This window comes from Palaemon carinicauda, chromosome 30, assembly GCF_036898095.1.
Source record: "Palaemon carinicauda isolate YSFRI2023 chromosome 30, ASM3689809v2, whole genome shotgun sequence".
Taxonomy (NCBI): domain Eukaryota; kingdom Metazoa; phylum Arthropoda; class Malacostraca; order Decapoda; family Palaemonidae; genus Palaemon; species Palaemon carinicauda.
The window spans coordinates 88,635,056-88,656,996 of record NC_090754.1 but is presented as its reverse complement, the minus strand read 5'-3'; the positions used below and the strand labels follow the sequence as shown (position 1 = coordinate 88,656,996).

At 37.5% G+C, this 21,941-nt stretch overlaps 1 protein-coding gene and 2 non-coding genes across 3 annotated transcripts in view; 2 read left to right on the top strand and 1 right to left on the bottom strand.

Moving 5' to 3' along the window:
• LOC137623343 (uncharacterized) overlaps positions 1–21,941 on the bottom strand; it is a 1,305,328-nt gene that overhangs the window by 1,064,744 nt on the left and 218,643 nt on the right.
• Positions 7,628–7,701, top strand: TRNAI-AAU (transfer RNA isoleucine (anticodon AAU)). The gene has a single exon. It is a non-coding gene; the product is annotated as a tRNA-Ile (tRNA).
• Positions 19,204–19,396, top strand: LOC137623903 (U2 spliceosomal RNA). The gene has a single exon (XR_011040665.1). It is a non-coding gene; the product is annotated as a U2 spliceosomal RNA (small nuclear RNA).

Sequence of the window (21,941 nt, the reverse complement as noted above, 5' to 3'; positions counted from 1 at the left end):
CTCTTATCCGATGTGGTTCACATGGGAGGGGCTTTCAGAAACAACCAGTCCTCTATTAGTGAGGGCTGCCACTCTAGGTAGACATACACTAGTCAGGGGAGAGTAATTCCTCCTTCCACCAACTGTAATTACTGGCATCACACATTACTAGTAAGTATGAAGACTTTAAACCAGACCATCAAGCTTGACTCTTAAAGTCTGCACCTTACGGGTCAGTCATAGGGTGATTGCTTCTAAATTTGGAATGTATAATGAATTTGGTTAATGTTCTTACAACAGTAGTCCTCAACGAAATCCCAATAGAGCAAGAAAAAAATAAGATCAGTCTTGGTCTGATTGCTCAGACCTGGCCTTAACAGTATGGTTGAACCTGCCAGGATGGATAAATCACTCCAGCTGCATTGCCCAGCCCATCATTGAGGCTCTCAAGACCCTCTACTGCATTGTGTGATTTGCTTGTGAAGTCGCCCAGCATTTCCCACATATACTCCTCATCAGATATCTGAACATCTGCATCTTCTATTTGGTATTGAGAACATTTTATATTGGGTGACTTGTGATCCTGGCTACGAATTTTGTACTTTGCAACAGAGTTCCATGTTCAAGGTCAAGGCAATTGTCAAATCTTTTTTTTTCACACATATCCTTAATGGATGTCCAAATTTAAAGCAATTGTAGCACTGCAGAGGTTTCTGAATGTAAAGGCAAGCTTAAAATAATCATAGTGGTTCTGGGATTTTTATGAACCCTCCTTAATTCTTTAGGGCACATATCTAAGATTTCTTCCTCAGTAAACTCACAAAGGTCCCTGTTAAAAATCACCCCTCTTCCATAACTTAAAAGCAAATTCAGTTTGATATCCATTACATTTTCTTTTATTTTTACGTTATTTAGCATGAAAGACCGCATTCTTAATTTGGCACAAGTTAACATGCATTTCACTTTCTATAGTACCTATTTTCTTATGTACTAACTTGAAATTCCCTTTTTTTTCGCTAACCTTACCGTAAGGTTTAAAAATCATCCATAATGCTAATTTATTGGCATATTAATTATTTGAATAATGCTAATTTATTGGCACATCACATGCATAAATAATGCTAATTCATTGTCATATCACATATATGAATAATGCTAATTTATTGGCATATCATATACATGAATAACTTTTAAAGTCCTTACATTAGCATCACTTTTCTGTACACTGGAAGAATGGTACTATGTAGTTCCTAGGTCGTCAGCAGAATTTTCTTAATTGAATTAAAAGTTGACACAAGGCTGGTCCATGGGTAAAGTTATGGTATTCTTTTGGGGCAGGGGTGATAAAAATAGAGAGAAAAAATTAGCATTTTAGGGAAAGAAAATTATAGACTGTAAGTCATAAGAGATCATAATAGCCTTTCATCGAGCTAATTTCTCCACCAATCACACCCGTGAGAGCAAACTCCCAAATGTCCACTCCCTACCCTACCATGATGGGAGATACTACTATGATTAGAGTGCCTCAAGTTTAAGTCCTACCCACTTGATGGGTCTGAGAGCATCTAGAGAGACCGTCTGCTATGGTGTTTGACATAACCTTAAAAAATTTAAAATCGTTTTGTTTCTATGCATACAGAAACATGTCGTAGACGCTCTCCTGACGTTTCAGCCCATTATTTTTTATAAATAATCAAGATAAAGCAGTCTTTAAATGATGACGTCATCCTTACTCCGTCATCTGCATGACTGAATTTGACATCATCGTCTTTGCGTGTTTATTTCTGTATATATATAAGGGATTGTTTTCACTCATGTTCCAAAATCTCGTACGTCTGGCTGGGATGGAAGGCATTGGTAGAGGGTAGGCGAACGCAAACTATGATCTACGAGAAGACCAGCCAGAGTTTCCAAAGATGTATAAAGTTACGATGGATGTGTGTTTCTACTTGTAGTTTGTATGTACATTGTGATTTTAAAATGTCCTTTTGAACATTATAGCGAGGCCAATGTTACCTAAGGTCAAAGAAAGAACAAAAAAGAAAGCAGAAAGCAACAAAAAAGAACCAAGAGGAGAAGGGAACATGAAAAAGAGCACAAAACTGGAACCAACTAAAACTCTGGCAACTCATGACACCCTCACACCAAGTATATCAGTAAAGTTTGGGTTTAAATACCTCGTTTAGGGAGCCTTCATGTAGGAATAAACAATAAAAGTACAAAGCAAAGTTATCATAATAATGTTATTTTGATTTTTTTAAGGAAAAAAACGAACATTCATAATAAAACTTTGTGAGCTCATAACTCAAAAACACCTAATTAAACTTCGGTACATTTTTCTCACTTATTTATAGTTCAATCTTAGAGAGAAAGATATCAAAAAAGAGGAATAAAAATCCCACCGTTTTGTGTGAAAGAATTTTTATTTACCTTTTTCTCTTTTTTTTCATGATTATTTTGTGTCTAGGCGAAGAAAATTAAGAAAAATATCATTAAAAAAATGAAAAAGGAAAATCGAAAATGTTTCATGCAGAATTATTCGGTTTATAAAGAAGTTTTGATGGTATGATTTTCAATACAATTGGTGTCATATTAGTGGAGAAAAATGTACCTAAAAAAATTTTTAAAATCATGATTTTTGCTAATAAAATAAAAAGGTTTATGATCACATAACGTGAAATTTTAGATGATGAAGGTGAAATGGTGTATTTTGAATAATTAGAAAAAATGGAGGACATAGTGGACGGTCCCCTTAAATATCTACGGGCCAACCAAGGGAAAGGCCTGTGCCAACAACAAGTGTTGGCTTTAATACCCCAACAACAAAGTCCCCTTAAAGAACACAATCATTCCTGCTTTACCCATCGCGGCCGGCAAACTGGACAAAATTGCGAGTCCTATCTCACAAAAACCTGCCCAACCCTGGAATCTGAGAACCAAATTTCTGTATGAGAATTGATCTGCAAGACAATATAGGAACACTGACACTCTACTGCCAAACATTATTGGGTAGTAGTTAGACCACTACAGCTCCCACAAATTGTTTTGGAAAAAAACTCGTCCTAGCCATGGTATCCCTTCCCAAAAATCTACTCAGTGAGATTGGACAGCAAGGTAGGAGACTGTTAATAAAAGCATGGAGGAGGCTGAAGTAGTGATAACCCTTGGAAAAAGTATGAGAGAAATTTTGAGTCAAACTCAAAAGAAAAAAAAAGAATTATTCCCCAGATTGAGAGGCCCCTTGCCCATCCCCAGGCTTCAACACAGAAATAATATTTCCCGTTACGAGGGATGATTACAAAGAAAAGTTCTTAGTCACATGGAGATGAAATGAGTATTAGCAAATATTGGAGATATGATAAGGGGACCGACACAAGTACATACAGGCTGTGATACTAAGAAGCACAGTTGGCCAATTGAAGCACCTTACTTATTTTCAATTTGATGCCTAGAATATGGATAATATACAGAAAGTGGAAACAGTAGGTGATCAAGTAATATGTTATCAATTGCACATGATTTAGGTCCTACTAATCTACTAAGCTTGAGAGAACACATGAATATGTTGAGGTGGATTATGGGAATATCACTGCTTGAAAAATTTTAAAATTAAATAAAAAGAATTGTAGGCAAAGTACGGATTACAAAGGCGATAAGAGCGTCATGACCGAGATGGTATGGCCACAAGTTGAGGATGGATGGTGGGGAGGGAATGAGGATGACTTATGAGGAACCTGTTGAGCAAGCCATACACACAAAGAACTGGAGGCGGGTTTTTCCCAAGCTACTGATTTACCTGCTCATTTCAAGAGGACTACATGGTTAGGTGGTTCATGGGATGAGATATTATTATTATTATTATTATTATTATTATTACTACTACTAATAATATTATTATTATTATCATCATCATCCTCTATCGATGGATAAAAAAAAATGTTCCAAGCTATATGCTCCAATTGACTAAACTCTGGAATATAAGTTTAGTTTCTAATATTTGCCAAAAAATCTGAAAAAATCATAAACATATATTCTGTGAATGTTTACATGAACAAAATCATCGTTAGAGAGCAAAAGATTACATTAAATGAAATTAATAACAAACTGAAGGATATACACATAATGCAAGCTGCATACATGTGTATTTGAAGAGACTTTACATTATTTGAAGAGAAAATTCAAAGTAAATTATAAAAGTATCTCTATAACATGATATTTTATTCTGTGGGTCACATTTTGTTAAAGGTGTCTGGTTTCAGTTCCATCAGAATAGATGCTCACCAGAACGTCAGCCGGGCAAGCCCAACCCCCCACTGTGGTGCCCTACCACAGCAGTAGCCTCCCCAGTAAACAGCTCAAACTCACGGCCCTGGGCGGGGATCGATCTCTTGCCACGCGAATGCGAGGCAAACACGTTACCACTGTACTAGATAGGATACATTTCTAGTTGGATTAAAACCTTCGTTAATGCTGCCCCAAAGTAATTCCTTGCCTTCCTCCTCCCATTTACTTAAATGAAACCTAGCTCTGGACATTACTCCTCCAAACTTCTCTATTATCTCCTCCCATTGCCACCTGTACAGGATTAATACCCTCATTAATCTGTTGACTTAACTGTGGGACTCTACAACATAGAAAGAGCAGTCTCCTATAATATAACAAAGATTAAGCAAAAATGGCTTCAATACAGTAAGTCAGAAGATTATAAAGTGCAACCTAATCCTTACCTTGCTAGCTGGAAAGGCTCTCTAATAAAGGTACAAGATATGGCCATATAATACTGTACATGTCCAAATAAGTAAGTCAACATAGTCTTCATGCTAGTCCATACCCACACACACCACAGGCTGGCAGGGGATACTACAAGTCCTGGCTAGACAGACCTATCCAGTTGAACACATTGAAAAGATGAGAGAACTGGCTCGTTTTGCGAGACTTGTCCTTTTTAACCACCATAAACGATAAAGATTGGACAGTTCATGCCAATCTCGTTAAAATCAGCACGTCAGTCCTCTGACTGTATTATTATTATTATTACTTACTAAGCTACAACCCTAGTTGGAAAAGCAGTATGCTATAAGCCCAGGGGCTCCAACAGGGAAAATAGCTCAGTGCGGAAAGGAAAAAAGGAAAATAAAATATTCTAAGAAGAGTAACAACAATAAATATCTCCTATATAAACTATAAAAACTTTAACAAAACAAGAGGAAGAGAAATAAGATAGGAGAGTGTGCTCGAGTGTACCCTCAAGCAAGAGAACTCTAACCCAAGACAGTGAAAGGCCATGGTACAGAGGCTATGGCACTACCCAAGACTAGAGAACAGTGGTTTGATTTTGGAGTGTCCTTCTCCTAGAAGAGCTGCCTATCATAGCTAAAGAGTCTCTTCTACCCTTACCAAGAGGAAAGTAGCACTGAACAATTACAGTGCAGTAACCCCTTGGGTGATGAAGAATTATTTGGTAATCTGTGTTGTCAGGTGTATGAGGATAGAGGAGAATATGTAAAGAATATGCCAGACTATTCAGTGTGTATGTAGGCAAAGGGAAAATGAACCGTAACCAGAGAGGAGGATCCAATGTAGTACTGTCTGGCCAGTCAAAAGACCCCATAACTCTCTAGCGGTAGTATCTCAACGGGTGGCTGGTGCCCTGGCCAACCTACTACCTCCAATGGCCTGCTTAAGGGGTAGGAGATTCATAGGGAGGCAGGGAATTAGTTAAGCGAGATAAGGTAAAGGATGTCTAAGAGTTGCACAAGAAAGGACTGTTGCAGTGCAAAAAAAAAAAAAAAAAAAAAAAAAAAAAAAAAAAAAAAATGCCACTGCTAACTTTATAATCTTTGTTGATCAGTGGTTCCATCTCATGAATTCCCAACTGCATGGTGAAATACCTTATCACTATAAACTATATTTTGTATGCATTATCAAATGAAAACAATCACACGGCATAGAATGGTAAATTTGACGTCAACTTTGAAATTAAAGAAATCCATGCCACTGCAGTTTTCAAAAAGGAATAATTTGGTCTTGTAAATTACCTCATAGAGTGTTCGAAATATTAAAACAGTTATCAACCTAATTTCATAACAAGGAAATTTAATCAAAACAACCTGTTCTTCTTTCTGTTAGGCAGATGGACAATACTTATGATCACCCGGATGCTGTTAGTTTCAAGTACCGGCTGAAGAAATATTGGGGAAAGATTTTGCTTTGTTAACTGGAAGACATAAAAGTAATGCCAAATTGAAAATATTTCGTGATTCCTATGTGGCTAAAGCACCCAGTGAAACTGTACGTGATCCGGAACTTTCCCTGGAACTTTGTTTAGTTAGTCTTCTGCATGAATATATAGATATGGATGTAGAAGTAGAGGTTGATATGGTGACAAGAACTTGCATGAAAATTACGAAAACCAGGAAATTTCAAAAGCAGCACAATCAACAGTGAAGTCCTTGCTTGGGGATCGCCAGACTGAGATTTGAGTCTTTTGGTGTCTGCAACCTCACCATCCTTGTGAGCTAAGGATGGGGGATTTGGGGGAGCCTATAGGTCTATCTACTGAGTCGTCAGCAGCCAATACCTTGTCTCTGCCATTCATGAGTGGCCTTAAAAAATCGTTACAGAATATTGGTAGTTGTATTGCAAAAACAGACATCAATGAAATATCCATGTCTAGGATATGTGGCAAGGAGCTTATGCATCGCCAAGTTAGTCAGGGATCGAAATGAACAGTAGAGATTTAAATAAATATGCCTTGAGATAAAATTTCATGTTATTGATTGTGAGGGAGTATTTAAAGTTGTGTTATGCTATCGTTTTTTTTTTTCTTTTTCTAAGAATAGTCCCTGTCCACTCACTATTCACTCACTAATGTTGAATGGAGTAATCTGAAAATAACTAATTTTATATTCATGCCTCGAATCTATTAGGTTACAAATTAAAGTTATTATTCATTCTACCCCTTCGTCAATATAAACTTTTATTTTCCAGAACACCTACTTCTCTCTCTCTCTCTCTCTCTCTCTCTCATTTCAGTAAATATTTATCTTAACCTCAATAAATTTTTCCTTATAGATATTATTACTACTAAACTACTGTAAACCTACATACTTCCATTTTCCTCCCAAAACTTCTTCCCAACATCCTTTCCCACATCTTTAACCTACAGGCTGACGGGCACTTGTCTAGTGTGACATCACTACGCAGAATATGCTTCTACTTATCACCACGCCGACTGACATACCAGTTAGATTTGAAAAAGATCAACGCCATTATAATTTCTTTGAACTTTGTTTACATGGTCAGCGAAGTTCTTCCTATTTCAAAGGGTCCGAGTTACCTTCTCAGAAACTACATTATTTAAAATCTAAAACTCAGAGCTGTCTCCCTCTAAGCGTGATTTTATTCCTTTAGAACTGTGTGATCTGATCTGATCTGGTTTGTACTTTTTCTTTAAAAACTTTGTCATCCGCTACCCAAAGATTTACAGATGGCATTGGACTTTCATCGTTGACAATGACTCAACAATGAAGAATGAGTATCCTTACACGAAAATGTCATTATATTGGATTGAACTCTCTCTCAATGTCGTCTGTAGTTTTCTTCCAAAAAATAAAGTAAATCTGTAATTTTCTCCTTTACTCACATGGGCCTGTTAGCTCAGTTGGTTAGAGCGCCGTGCTAATAACGCGGATGTCGAGGGTTCGATCCCCTTACGGGCCAGTGGAATATTTTTTTTTTCTTTTACGTGAATATGAATAATGGTGTACAATCCTATCGCATAGAGTTATGCATCAGAAACTCAAAAAAAACTGTGGAAAATGTAATGAGGGGGTTAACATTAAAATACATAAAAAGAGCAACATGGATACGAGAGAAGACTAAAGGATATTCTAACATGCAAGAAGAGACATGGACAGGACAATATAATGAGAAAGGCAAATAAGAGATGGACATTACGAATAACAGAATGGGTCCCAAGAGATGGCAGATGGTAGGGGAAGGAAGAGAAGACGATGGATTGACAAATTAGGAAAATGTGAGGGAAAAGACTGACATGTAAAGACCATAAACGTAAGGGAGTGGATGGAGTTGTCTCAGGCCTTTGTCCTGCAATGGTATATATAGTAATGGTGGATGTAGATGATGATGTATTGTACAATCACTTATGCGTTATAAAACAGATATGTCATATATAAACAATAAAAAAGACTCATGTCAACCTAGTCAACATAACAACATTTGCTCCTACTTTGAACTTTTCTAGGTCACCAGTACTATTTTCATTATTATTAATTGACGGCCAATATTAGGTATTCAATTCAACTTCTAAATTTTAATACTATTATCAACTGGTTCATTCAGGGAATATATTCTGTTGTCCACGGTGATATTTTCGGTTTTCAACACTACCCAGCAGAAAATACAATCCAACGTCTAAATGACCTTACGTAACCGGAAAAATGACGCAACACAAAAATTTGAATTTTTGGTGTCTACGTTTTGTATGTAGTCTATTGTAATGAATGACGAATGATTTTGAATCTATCCTTGTCAAAACCAGGTAATAAAGCTGGTGTATATATATATATATATATATATATATATATATATATATATATATATATATATATATATATATATATATATATATATATATATATATATATATATATATATATATATATATACAATCAGTCCATAAAATTGTACATATATCATGGATTTTAGTCACAAGTTACAGACTGTTAATGTAGGATGAATTTCCATTCAATTACATCAATAATAATAATGTATTAATTTTCTTCATGAAAAAAAAATATAATTAAAGTAGTCCTACACTTTATCAAACATAGGAAGGCCTTGAAATAGGGTCCACGAAGTGGAAGTCTCTAGTGTATAAAAATCAGCAAGATTCAACGCCAAATATTAAAACAATGAATAATACTGAAAATGAAGTAAGAATAATGCAGGTTTAGGAACAAGAAACCTAATAAATCCGACAGTCAGGGAAAAAAATATCACAGAAATGCTGGTGCTCTCAAAAAAAGGAGACTGTGGAACAGTTTTGTTGAAAAATTGTTCTGTTATGGCAGAAATTGTTAAATTTTGCATGCAGTTTCCTTTGGTCATGACAAAACATAATGAGGCAGGGGCAACCTGGGGCAGCTATATTGAAGCCAATTCAAAATGGTCATATCTTGGGGAGATTATTTTGTAAATTTAGATTATTTAAGGGATTATTCCTATAGTTTTGAGGTTTGGTAATTGATACAGATAAGGCTTGGCATGCTCATAGTGGATTATTACCACTGAATTGAAGGTATATGATTTTAAATCGTATCTTATTGCTGAATATGAAGTGATACTTATCTTTTAATGTTTTAGTAACTATATATGTTATTACAAGATTTTTTTTTTTCTTTTAAGGCAATTACAACGTGAATGAAAGAGATACCTAAGTTAAAATTGCCCGAAAAATCTGCTACAGGCATTAATGACACAGAGTGATATCACAATTCCGTATAGGCTATTTGAACTATCAGGAACACTTGCTCTTTGTGCCAAACAGAAACAAATTAAAAACTGACAACCTCTGCTGAAAATGGCTACTTGTATATGCATATCTTTGTTATATAACGTAATGGAATTCAGCAAGAGCAATTATATAACATATTTATTTCAATGTTACTCTTCTTAAAATATTTAATTTTTCCTTGTTTCCTTTCCTCACTGGGCTATCTTCCCCGTTGGAGCCCCTGGGCTCTTCCAACAAGGGTTGTAGCTTAGAAATTAATAATGATGCCCACGGCATAGAAAAAACAATACTTGATAATAAGAATGTCATTCATGGAAAGAACAGAGGAAAATGTAATGCCCAAAAGCTTACTCGCGCCAAGATATGGACAGTAATCAAATTGGTGTGCTTAGAAGATGGAAACCTGCGTCCATAAGAGACTTGTACTATCCATGCTTCACATTTTAGTTATGATGTGTCCCAGGGTGTATTGCATGATAGTTGCCTTACAGAAAAATTAATCGAGGCATCAACAGCTGACACTGATGTTACTTTTAGGACTTTTGCTACAAAAACAAAGAGTTCCCAACTAATAGCAAGGTTATTCACTGCATCCGATACTCATGCTATGGATGCAAACTCGTGTCTTGACCCAACAACTTGTGACTCTCAAGTGAGATTATGTAAACAAAACTCGCTCCCATACATACAAAAAACCAAAGGGAGCATCCCTCTCAAAAAGATCGAATCCTACTGCAATAGAAAAGTAATTAGAATCACATCCTAACTTTAGGGCAATTAATGAATGATTAAATCCTTCATAACATACGCTACTACACCTATGAACTGTGCCGAAACACTTCTAACAATGCAATACAGTGCAACATTAGCCTTAATACCCGTAGCGCATATAGTATTACAGTACAAACTATATAACATATACCATATCTATAGACCTTGGTATATACACTTGCTAGTTCAGAGGACCGAAAAACGACGTCAGGTAAATCTACAGAAACCAGTTGCAGTGAAAATTCACCTATGTTAATGTCAAGCAATTGCAGTAGCTTAGCTAGTTGCGGATGTTCATGAAAACGAAGGATATATTAAAAATTTGTATGAGGATAGGTTGAACACTTGAGATCCACTTGAAGAGCTGGAAGTATTCCTACAAAACTTGAAGAGCGACTGCTGAAAGAACTCCCAGTATTAACTGAACAAAATGCAGGAAGAGATATACTGGTTACATATAGTAGCTCTGCTGGATTTGTTTTATCCGAGTGTTGCGAAAATGCTTTGGAAGATGACAAAGCAACAACTCTTTCAAAAGCAGCAAATACATTTAGGAGATGCTTGACATTCACAAGAATCTCTTACAAGTTAATTTTCCGAAGAGTGCCTCATAGAATCAGTCCCATCTCCTATCTATGCTTTAATAAAAATAACATTGCTTGGCCCTAATATTGAGTCCCACATAACATTCTGAAAGTACCAGGGAAAAAGTTGCACGTTCACTTTTCCATCTTGTAATTTTCAATACTATGAAACACTTGGCTAAACTATTGGGTAATCAGATGTATATTTGCACAGTATGTGAAACTCCCACTACACTCAATATTTGGTTAAAATTATAAAATTTAAATCCTCCTAAGAAGCTCGTAAATGATTTATTTTCTATTGGACGGTGTGTATCTTATGACAGTTTGTGAATTTTCATTAGATCTGTAAGTTAATGCATCAATACAATTCCAACAATTCGGCATGGTTGTTCCAACAAATATGCAAAGGGAGGCCTTGATCACGGGTGATGTTGATAAATGCTAGAATTAACTTTAACATAACATAGTGTGAGAGTTCGAGATGACAGACCATAGACGAGTGATGCTTTATCTCCGACAAGGGCAAAGTACATTGACCTGTGTGGACGGCAAAGTAAAAAGGTGACTGACCGACCGTGAACAGGTGAAAAATGCGGGGCATATGTGTTTTCTACAGTTAACATTACAATAAATATAAAAGCTCACGCTTACATATAATAATGAAATGTATATAGAAATGAAGGGCAGATGATTCTCAGCCGGACTTAATATATATGTACAGAAAAATATATACAAAGATGATAATATTGCTGCAAGCGTTGTAGGACGTGTCCTTACAATAGATCAAAGGAAACAGTTAAATTCATGGTACAAAAATATCCCTCACAAATCATCCCTGTATGACATATGATGGATTCAAAAGGCAGAGTTTGTCCATTTGACCCTTAAAGTGACAGGAGCATATTAACATTACCAGCTTCTTATACTGTAGTGTCTTCAGCTGAAGTACCAAACAAAGATATATACATGACTCCTTGTAGTGATACAAACATCTCACACATAACAAAAGGAATTCAAGTGTCAAGTGTGAAAGACAGGGCGTTGATACACAATGTATCTAAAATTATCAAAAAGGAGAAACTAAATAAGCATCATATGCTCACTTTTATTATCATTATTCTTATTAGCTAAGAAACCCCTTGTTGGAAAAGCAAGATACTATAAGCCCAAAGGCTCCAACAGGGAAAAATAGCCCAGTAGGGAAATAAATAAACGATATAAAAAGTAATGAAAAATTAAAATAAAATATTTTACAAACATTAACAATATTGAAACAGATATTTGATATATAAACTATAAAAGGACTTTTGTAAGCCTGTTCAACATAAAAAGATTTGCTGCAAGTTTAAACTTTTCCAGTTCTACTGATTTAACTACCCGATAAGGAAGATCATTCCACAACTTGGTCACAGCTGGAATAAAACTTCTAGAGTACTGTGTAGGATCGAGCCTCATGAGGGAGAAGGCCTGACTATTAGAATTAACTGCATACCTAGTATTACGAAGAGGATGGAACTGTCGAGGAAGATCTGAATGCAAAGGACGGTCAAAATTATAAAAAAAAATCTTATGCAATATGCATCATAAACTAATTGAACGACGGTGCCAAAGATTAATTTAATAGACCGTAGGTTCCTGTCCAACAAATTAAGATGAGAATCAGCAGCTGAAGACCAAACAGGAAAACAATACCCGAAACAAGGTAAAATGAGAGAACTAAAACACTTCTTCAGAATAGATTGATCACCGAAAATCTTGAAAGACTTTCTCAATAAGCCTATTTTTTTGTATAATGTGTTTCTTAAAAGCAAATTTGCTGTCGAGAATCACACCTAAAATTTTAAGTCATAAAAAGTTAAAGAACATTATCAATGCTGAGATCTGGATGTTGAGGAGCCCCTGTCCTTGACTTACATACAATCATACGTTGAGATTTGCACCATGCACTAATTTTAGCTAGATTTCTATTAAGGGATTCAGCAACCCCAGATCTACATTCCGGAGATGGAATTGATGCAAAAAGAGTAGCATCATCTGCATATGAAACAAGCTTGTTTTATAGACCAAACCGCATGTCATGTGTATATAGTATGAAAAGTAATAGATCAAGAACACAACTCTGACGAACACCAGATATCACATTCCTATACTCACTATGGTGCCCATCAACAACAACTCTTTGCGATCTATTACTTAAAAAATCAATAATTATGCTAAGAATCGACCCACCCACTCCAAACTGTTTGTTTGAAAACAATGGCATCCTGATTAACACGGTCAAAGGTAGCACTAAAATCAAGGCCAATCATACAAACTTCCTGACCACAATCAAGGGCTTTCTGTACAGCATTGGCGATTGTAAGAAGGGTATCAAATACTCCAAGGTCTTTACGAAAACCAAATTGCAAACCAGGGAACAGATAATTACCTTCAGCAAACCTATTGAGACTTTTAAAAATTTTAGATAACATGGGAGTTATAGAAATTGGGCGGTAATCACTTGGACTTGAGCTGCCACAAACGCATTTACATAGTGGAGTAACATGACCAATTCTCCAACAAGTGCTGAAATCTCCTCATGCTAACTTGCACAAAATAACAGATAACTTTGGAGCTAAGAAATCTGCAGTCTTTATAAAAAACAAAAACAAAGGAAAAATACTATTTGGGTCTACACCTCCATAAGCATCAAGGTCTATCAAGAGAGCTTTAATTTCACAAGATTGAAAAGCTAAACTAGTTAGTTTAGCCTCAGGAAAACAGGAATGAGGAAGTTCGAGTTTCTCATTACTCTGCATGCTGTCAAACACATCTGCCAAAATGGTTGCATTTTCCTTTGACCAGTGAGTGACAGAGCAATCTGGTTTAAGTAAAGGAGGAACTGTTGCATCTACACCAGAGTGCAGATATAAGGGTAGTCCACCACTTATGCTCATGGGTTGTACAAGAAAAGGTTTCTTTTATGGTTACATTGTATTCTTTTTCAGTTGAAGCATAAACTCTCTGAGCAAAAGCTCTAAGCTGAGTATAGTTATTCCAGGTCAAATCTGATCTGTTACCCTTCCAAAGATGATAGGCCTCCTGCTTCTCCAAATAAGCACGTCTACAATGATCATTGAACCACGTTTTGTTCTTCACTTGGTACCTTAGTACATGAAGAGGGAAACGTCTATCAATTATGTTGACTAGATTCTCATTCAAAGGGACTACAGGATCAACACTACTATACAATTGTGACCAATTCAAGCCCAAAATATCATGCAAAATCCCCTTCCAGTCTAGCTCAATGAAAATCTGATCAAGAACCTACGCAAGTGGATAGGGAATAACTCCCCCTCTGCCACATGGTAGCCTACAATTGGGCCACCGACCTAGTGCTTACTCCCACTGACAGACACACACCAAGAGAGCTGGCTGTATGCATCCACAGACTCAGGCTGGGCGACAAAGCAAATATGGAGATATTAGAAACCAATGAAATACCCTGTAAATATTGTGATGTCACACCACAACAGACCCTCTTGGACTACCTACAAGAATGTAGGGAGACAACACAACTGAGGGGTAACCTTCAAGTGGACATCAACTCAATATGCCAGGCAGACTGCAGTCACATAGGTAAAAGCAATTGTCGAAAACATAGAAATCCACAGACAATTGCTTTCAAACCTACCTCCACCGAGGTAACATAACCTCTGAAACTCCCATCAAAATCCATCTCATCCCCTCACCGTAGGGCCCTATACACATCATCCCCTGTATTTTTCCATAACTTTTTCTACTACTAAAATATTCCGCAGGGACCCTAGAGAGTAAGGGTTGGACAACCCCATCTGCAACATTTCCCTACGTTTCAAAGGCCTTACAACCCCTTCATACTACCACTAACCGTGACATGATGGCCCCCTTCCACTACCACCATCATCCTTCCTCTGTTGGCATCTGTCTCTACAACTAAAAACCTTTCAAATTTCCTTTTAATTAACAACCAGTTACTGCCACCGATCCAGTTCCTGTGCCTGCCACTGTTCCAGCTCTCGTCCCTGCAACTGATCCAGCTCCTCTTCCTGCCACTGATCCAGCTCCTGTACCTGCCCTAGTTAAAGACAGTTATTCACCTGACTGTAACTGTACCGTGGGCCTTACTCAACTCACCTAAGTGGATCCCAATCAACTGCTAAAGTTCAAGCTTCCTGCCACTGGAGAAGCCCCTTCATAAGCAGCATTAGCAGCTATCGCTGCTTCTAACCCATCACTGACGGTCACATTCTTATCACCCCAATGGACCAAGCAAGTTTCAACGTTCTAAAGAAGGAAGTCTTCCTGACCTTCCTGGATCCTCCAAAGAAACTGGGGAAGGCAGCAGTCTGCAGGTACTCAGTGAAGATGCCATTCAACTTCTTGACCAGATGCTGAAACATCACTACAGCTGAACGCTGAAAGGGCGGTAGGAACTTCCCCACCCAGAGTAATCCTGCACATTCATCGGCCAATTCCAACTACCCTAAACCTTGGAATATGGGGTACTTTCCCTGTAGAAAACTTAACACCATATCCATTGAGGTGCTACAACATCCAGCACTTTGACCACCATAAAGAAGACTGCAGGAGCCAAGCAATCTGTGGTGTGTGTAGCCAGCAGCACACCACACAGATATGAACAGATGTACACAAGGGAGGGAGAAAGACCTTCCTGAAGTGCCCCAACTCAGCCCTTTCCCCATCATGCTTGGAACAAGAAATGTCCTGAGTTTCTGGAAAGTTTAGGGGCATCACCTACCACCACATCAACTATTACCAATGCACCACCACCCCCGCTACAGAGACCCTCGTCTAAGGAACCATCGCCTGCCTACCACCAATCTTGTTCCTGACTCGTCTGCAAATCCTCCCATCCCTATTCCTGCTTCCTCTAAAAATCTTGTTGCTCATGTTCCTGTTCCTTCTCCTGATCCTCTCATCTCCACCACCCCATAACCCTTACCTTCCTCGAATCCTTCCCTTTACCCAACCATTCAAAGTCCTCCAATTCCTCCCATTCATAATTCTTCTCTATCCTCCAGTTCAGTTGCTCTACAAGCAGAATCTTTGCCCCTAGATAAACTTGTTCCCCTAGTCATCTGCCTCGTTTATAAAATATGTGCCTTATTAAACATTCCCTCTATTAACCTTAAGTCTCTTTTTTTCCCCCTTTGCTGCCCTTCCCCTAGAGCAGGGATAATATATTTTGCTTTGAACTACTTCAGTTCTCTCCTACTAAAAATACTTCTCTCCACTCCCAGTCTCTTCTTCTTTACTGGGACTTCCTGCTATAAAACTTTTACCTACTCCTAAAGCTTTTCCTTTTGGTTTCATTTATTGTTTTTTTTTTTTTTTTTTTTTTGTCTTTTTGACTGGGCAGCCACGCTCTTAGGCTACGCAACTGCGCCTATGTTCCGGGCCTTGGATGGCTACGCCGCTATAGTCCTACTCCTGCAGCTATGCTCCTGGTGAGGAGCAGCTGCTTGAACTAAGAGCACAAATTGTGTGCACTCTTAGGGGCTAGTGCCTTGTGACAAGATCCCCTGCTCGGCTGTAAACGCTGGGCAATCTGAACGAACAAACGAATAGCTTGGTGATAAAATAACTTTCTTCTCCAGGTAGCACACCTGTTTTGCATTGACCATCTTCTCCATGACATGTTAACAAGATGATAATGCAATTGGTCAATAGTTCGTTGCTAAACACTTATCTGTACCGGGATTTACAAATACTGAGGGTAGAATGTAGTTTGTTGGGACAGGCGATATCTTTCTCATTACTAGCCTTATGGGGAAGATGTTCTGTACTGTGATCTGATATACCATAATATGAAGTTATCTTATTATTTTTAAGATACAATTTAGAGTGCTGCCCATAGCTTTTTTTGTGTAGGAGAGAGACTTACGAAGGGGGTCCGGGGACTTGTCCCCGTCTAGGGGTTGTAACCTGGGAACTACTAGGTTAGGTTAGGTTGGTTTGTGGTGTTTGTATGATAGCGACAGTGTTTGGGGGGTCGCCCGTTAGGTCATTAGGAAGCATTCACAAATTTAGTGAATTCATTATTTCATTCTGTTAAACTTCCTGTGAAAAATTCGATAAGTGATGATTTTTAGTCTCTTTTCTGGCGATCACGACCCTGTCCTATAGTGCTCGCAAACGAAAGTGGCAGCTGAGAGCTTATTTTTTCGCATTGAATCCTAAATATTTCGGTCATTTTACCTGGAGAAGCCCTAAAGCAGAGAATGGATTAAGGTCTTAAAGGTAGGCAGTTCCGTCGGTCATTATCCCAGATATAGCTCCCTTTTCGGCTATTATTCCCAGGTGGCCAATGGAAAAGAAATTGGAATAAATCAAAAGTCTCTAATGCATTTAAAAACAAGATGCACGTGTCATTATATATATATATATATATATATATATATATATATATATATATATATATATATATATATATACATATATATATATATATATATATATATATATATATATATATATATATATATATATATATATATATATATATATATATATATATATATATATATATATATATATATAATAAATAGATAGATATAGATATAGATATATCTTCTATACACGTACAATCAAATCTTATATTCAATTCATTCATTACGTTGTGTCTTTTACTCACGTTTCACTTAGCACTGATGACCTTCGAAAATCCTAAAGCTTGGAAGTGACAAAAGAAAACTTGGAAAATGCTAAAAGACACGCAGAGAAGCTACAAATAGAAGATTCAGGAGAAGACCATGCTGCAGAGCATTTATTGGAGTCTTTCATAATCAATGTAGCTTCGTCAGATGATGATGAGGAGGAGGAGGAGGAGGAGGAAATATAAATATGAACAGTAGTCGTAGTTTTTTTTTTTTTGTACAATTGTATAAATTCAATTTTGAGTATATACTGACTTTATTTTCCCTAAGTAATAAAGAACTTTTGTTGATATTTTGAATATTATTACCATTTTTTGATATGGCTTGTAAATACGAAAATGTTAAATATGAAAATTCATAAAGCATTGAAATAACTGTTTAGTATATTTTGAAATTGCAAATGTAACAAAGTTAAGATAATCGATAAATACTGAATGAGACCTTAAAGACTTCGACAATTCTTAATAGAAAGACTAGATAAATAAATAAATATGTATATATATACATACATATATATATATATATATATATATATATATATATATATATATGTATGTGTGTATATATAGACATACATACATATATATATATATATATATATATATATATATATATATATATATATATATATATATATATATATATATATATGAGTGTGTGTATATGTTTCAAAGGATTACAAACAAAAACTCTGTAGGTAGAAAAAAACACAGAAAGAATCAAAAGATTAAGATTTAGAGGTCACCCATTCTCAGAGAAGAACGGGATTAGTCCGACACGCTAAATCAGTTAATCCGCAATTGTCAACCTGGGCAAATTGTTTTCTTGTGTCCTCACCGAGAGGTCGTGAAGGTACGAAATTATTTTAAATCTATACGAAATATTAAGAAGAACTGTCATTCGACTGCCACTTTCGTTTGGGAGCACTATAGTTTGTAGTTTGTTGGGACAAGCATTTACAAAACTAGTGATCATTCCCTTGAGAAAGAGCCGATTTTGGACATTTCTTACTCGATTTTCTGGTGGTTCCAGGCCTGTCCCAACAAACTACAAAGGCTCCAATACTAAGATTGTAGTTTGATGGTTGATTGTTTGGAGAATGAATTGGCTGTATGCATGCACATTTGTTGAAAGCTGATAGATCAAATTTACATTTTTCATCTGTTGTATTAAAGCAAATAGATTTATAATTTGTTATACGTATCCTTTTTTTAAACTTCTTGTTGTTGGGGTATTAAAGCCAACACTTGTTGTTGGCACGGGCCTTTCCCTTGGTTGGCCCGTAGAATTTTTTTTTTTTTTAAACTGTTTTGTCAAGGTATATATTTCAGGCATAGTGTTTTCTTAGTGAATTGTTTATGGTTTAGTTGAAACTCCACATAAAGATGGCATATATTGAATATCATGATAAAATTAGGTCTCAGGTTATAAGCTGTAGTTCTTTTTGTTTAAGAATTGTGTTTTATTTGACAAAATCAGGACAGCAGTAATATTTACAGTACTTTTGGAGTAAGATGTCGAGCATAAGGAATACAGTAAGTCGAGAAGTTATGCCTTTTTTGCTCTCACTTGGTGGCAGAGGGTTGTAGCAGTTCCAGTTTGTACGGTTCAAGAGCTGGACAGAAATGGTATCGCTTCTCGGCCTTTTGGCTAAGATCAAAGTGTAGTATCTGTTCTTATCAGCTTAATATCTGATACGATCCCCATGTGGGATCTACGATATTAAACTGATTTTTGGGTCTTGGCGAAGTGCTAGGGGCTTGCTCCACCTTTGCCACGGATCGGCCCGGTATTGCAGTACCTCCGGGATCGGTCCACTCCCCCAGGGGAGACATAAAAATCCATCATAATTCAAACAAGTTAAAGGGGGCAAATCTCTCTCTCTCTCTTTCGTGCTTATATTCTAATAAACTCTCTCTCTCTCTCTCTCTCTCTCTCTCTCTCTCTCTCTCTCTCTCTCTCTCTCTCTCGTGCTTATATTCTAATAAACTATGATTTGCTTTGCTTGTAACTCTTTTCATGTTGGGTTCCAACTTCCATGGCATAATGGAAAAGGAGTTACTCAGCTCTGAAAAAAATAACTACTTGCTCGTCGTTTAAAAATCTATGTACAATATGTGAATGGTATTTGTTAATGTAAGTATTCTTTCCATTCTTTAAAAAGCTTTTTATGTATTTTCATTAAAATTCTACCATCTTTTAGTGTTTAGATTGAACAGATACACGCTCATAGACCTCTTTCGTATTTAGCAGCCCGTAAAAGAGCTTTCTCGGTGCATCATCCTTCACAAGGGTCAGTGGATATTAACAAAAGTGAATCTTTAGGGCAGATGTCGAATATTTCTTCTTTGCATGTGTCATAAAGGTCCCTGTTATCAATTACAGTTTGTTACAAACTATATTCAGGACACTCTCTTGAATTTAGAGAGTTTTTTGCAGAACAATCTCGAGAGGTGTACTATTCAGGGAGGCACTAATGATGGACAGAGGAGCCAAAGCCGACATCGTCCTATCATCTTTACCCGAGGACGTGTTCGACTGGATCTCCTCCTGGCTAGACACACGGTCAGCTCGGATGGACTATGACGCCCTACAAAAGAAACTAATCTCCACATAATCCCTCTCCATTCCAATGAGGCCCCACGAGTCCTGGACCTGATAAACCAACCTCTGGGGGACAAATCACCCGTGGAAGCCTGGCACAAACTGGTGGGCCTCCTGATGCTATCGGAAGTCGACGCAGATGAACGACAGAAAGAGATCAGCTGATCCAGGCAGATTTTCCTTTGGCCCACCACGGACTGCTGATGGATGACGCCCGGAAGCGCCTTCGCGACACGGGAACATGCTGTTCTCAACCTCTCAGGCATACCCACCGTGTGCTCCCTTACCCCTCATCGCCACGCCAACCTCCTGCAAGAGTTCCCAACGTATTCAAGCCGGAACTTCGCCAGTTGGCTGGTTCGCCATCCAAACATGGTGTATATCATCATATTTTGACAACGGGTCACCCCACACATGCCAAGTTTCTCCGTGATGCCAACAACGTTTTCGCCGACATGGAGCAGATGGGGATCTACAAGAAGGCGGCAAGCCCATGGGATTCGACCCTCCATATGGTAAAGAAACCCGATAGAACCTGGAGACCTTGCAGGGACTATCACCGCTTCAACCTGATCACTAACCCCTGCCAAAAATGCAAGACCTCACCAGCATCCTGCACAGGGCGAAAATGTTTATAAAGATGGACTACCTCAAGTCGTACTTCCAGGTACCCGTCCACACGGGCGACATCACAAATACGGCAATCATCACTCCCTTCAGGACGTACACATTCTCCTTCTCCACCTTCGGCCTCAGAGACGCGGGGGCTTCCTTCCAGCGTCTGATGGACAACATCCTTGATGACTGGTGATCTACCATTTTGCTGCTGCTATGTGGAGGATTAATTGATTGACTGATTCAAGATTTTCTGGAATTCTGACATCTAAGGTCATTGACGCCGATATCATTTATATATAAAAATTAAAGGAATATTCAATTAAAACCATATAAGTTGAATGTCTTTATAGAAGTTGAATAGCTTTTAGAAGACCTGCTTCTGAAATAAATCTAAAAATGCGGCTCGCATAGTAGGACACATCATGACCAAAAATCTTGGCAAGGATGAACCTGCCATCCTCAACTCGAGCCTCAAACAGATATCTATTTCTAAAGTTAATATGATTAGGGTATTCGGTCAACAAATGCCTCACTGTTAAAGGTACTAAAAAGTCGTTGCAATACAGTTGGTGTTGACCCTTCAGCAGAAACTCCTGTGTCAACCGAGTGTGACCAATATGGATACGACAAAGAGTCGTCTCCCATTTTCGGGGCATCATGTTACACCTCCAAGGAGATATGATATTTGTTACTTCTCTCATTTTATTGCCATCTAGACTATCCCAGTGCTGTTACCATTTATTACAAAACAATTTCTTGATGTTAGGTAGGAAATCATTACAAGGAATAGGATACCTTCTTGGTAGCAACTTGGATGCCGCATTCTTCGCCAGTAAATCTGCCTTCTTACTTCCAGACACCTACATGTGCTGGAACCCAACAAAATCGAACCATTATACCTCTCCGCCCAATAATAAAAAGCCATTCTAAAATCTTTAAAACTAGAGGGTTACTAGAATTAAAAACTTCTAAAGCTTGAAGAACACTCCTTGCATCACTAAAAATTGTAAAATTATCCTCCTTTTCCAACGCTATTTTCTCAATAGTATGCCATACAGTTCGTAAGTAAATATGGAAGCTGTTAGAGGAAGTACACCTCTACAATTAAAACCATTACTATGTACTCCAAAGCCAACGCCAGCATCA